This window comes from Sinocyclocheilus grahami, unplaced genomic scaffold, assembly GCF_001515645.1.
Source record: "Sinocyclocheilus grahami isolate Dianchi unplaced genomic scaffold, SAMN03320097.WGS_v1.1 scaffold4520.1, whole genome shotgun sequence".
NCBI lineage: Eukaryota > Metazoa > Chordata > Actinopteri > Cypriniformes > Cyprinidae > Sinocyclocheilus > Sinocyclocheilus grahami.
Window position 1 is genome coordinate 8806 of NW_015509440.1, and position 2437 is coordinate 11242.

At 36.2% G+C, this 2437-nt stretch overlaps 1 pseudogene; it reads left to right on the forward strand.

Moving 5' to 3' along the window:
* LOC107576871 (hyaluronidase-1-like) overlaps nt 1-1916 on the forward strand; it is a 7945-nt pseudogene extending 6029 nt beyond the window's left edge.
* The last annotated feature ends 521 nt before the right edge of the window (nt 1917-2437 follow it).

Consider the following 2437-nt stretch of genomic DNA (forward strand, 5'->3'; position numbering starts at 1 on the left):
TATCATTATAGGGTGGATGTGTACACACACTTCCAACACACATTTTTGTTCAAATAACAACAAAAGTGAATTTTGCATCCGATGACCCTTTTAAAACTGGGCCATAGAGAGCGTCCTGGAGGGTTATGGGGGTTTTATGGCTTCCCCTGCTGCTATAATTATCAGTACAAGAAGAACGAGACGTATACAGGTGAGTGTCCTTCTCTGGAGATGAAGAGGAATGATAAACTGGTCTGGCTGTGGAACGTCAGCTCGGCCCTGTAGCCTGATATCTATCTGGATCCCGGGCTCCGGGGCCGCGGTCGGGATATCTTGCTGTACAGCCGCCATCGGATCCTGGAGGCCATGAGGATGAGGGAACAGACCACCCATCAGCCTCCATCTGTCTTCCCCTACGCCAGGATCGCCTACACCTACTCCATGGAGTTTCTCTCACAGGTCAGTGCAGAGTAAAGGCCCATTTCAATTTTTTACCCTTTATTACTTGTTTTATATCTGTTTAACAAAGTGTTATAGACCTTAGTCAGGGTAGCGCCTGGGTTATTATAGTTAACTGAAACTGATATTAAAATTGAAATCATAAAAAAACATTTTTGTTACTTGAAATAGAATTAACTGAGATAAAATAAAAAAAACTTTTTTATTTTTTGTTTCTAAGGCAACATTTCTCAATTTAATTTAGTTTAACTTGATGTATTAAATAACTTAAACTGAAATAAAAAAATAATATTTATAATAAATAAATAATTTAATATATATAAAAAATAAATTATATACAGAAACTACTTAAAATGACAAAAACACACCATAAAATTACTAAACAAATATGAACTAAATATTAACTACAAATATGAAAAATATAATATATAAAATATTTTAAATATATATAAAAATACAATAAAAACAGATTTAAAATATTAATAAAAGCTATAATAGTAGTAAAAAATATATGAAATACATTAAAATATGCAATATGAAATGATAAATGAAAATGTTTAAATTTAATATGTCACCTAACCTGACTATCTAAGGTCTATCCATATTTTGATATTCAAGTGATTATTGTCATGTTTATTGATTATGATCTACCTGGCAATAAAAAAAGGCCTGTTCACACCAAGAAGGATAACTATAACAATAACTAAATTATATTGTTCTGTTTATTATAAGCACATGTGCGGTTTGGTCACATGCTGCTTTAAATGCTGATGCTTTTTAAACTCTGAATTCTGATTGGCTTTATAGCTATTGTATAACTATGAATTTAAATTAAAGGTTTAAAATATGTAATTTAACAAAAATGGTTTGTGTCACTCATATGTGTTTTCAGGAGGACTTGGTGCACACTATCAGTGAGAGTGTTGCTCTAGGAGCTGCTGGTGTCGTGCTGTGAGGAGATGGAAACTACTCTCAAACGAAGGTTGGAGTGATGTTGATTATTACACAAATGCACTCATACACTTCTGATAATTGTATATTAGTGGTTGGCTAGAAAGCTGGAGTGCATTATGCATTGACAAGCTGTTAACTTATAGGGAAACTGGCGTCACACTAGAATCTTTCCGTCAGGTCATTCTCATGTGAACATGAACAAAAGCGTGTAAACAAGCACATATCTTTTTACTGCATACAAAATAATTCTAGTTCAGTTAACTCTGACCTCCAAGTTCACTTAGTTTGACCAATAAAGGATGTAATTGTCACAGATTCATGTCCTTTTTAAAAAATATAAATTTATGATGAATAACTTCAACTTAGACAACGCTTGGCCGCTACATTGTGAACGTGACGGAGACGGCGTTTCTCTGCAGCCAGACCGTGTGCTCGTCCAAGGGCCGGTGTATCTTGGGAGACCCAAGCGGCACGGCCTACCTGCATCTGGACCCAGCCGAATGGTCCATCGTTCCCAGAACTAAGCTGCCTGGGTCCGTTAGCAGGGGTCTGTCTTATGTAGCCCACAGGAGGTTCAGGATGGTTGAAGGAGAAACAAGTGGATTCACAGCCAGCTTTAGATGCCAGTGCTTCCCAGACTGGGAAGGAGAACAGTGTCAGAAACCAGTGCCTGTAGAGCCGTTCACATGACAGAAATGACTAGAAGACTGTGGGGGTTAAAGCTCAGGGCGGTTCAACACATTACCATTGTGGACTTGACTTTACAGGGTGATTGTGCCTTTAACAAATGTACTTGAAGTCATTTTAGATAAAGTGTGTACTAAACGACTATGTGCTTCCATGCTTGCTAGCTAAACTTGATAAAATATGATGATTTAAAAAAAACTCAAGATGCAGTTTAATTTTGATTGTTTGTTTACGTCAAACATACGCAAAACCCTGAGAATGCAAATATTATTAAACAAATTTATTAATTAAAAGCATCAACAATTAAAGCTAAGTCCCAAATGACGCACTATACACTACGCACTCATACACTATGTAC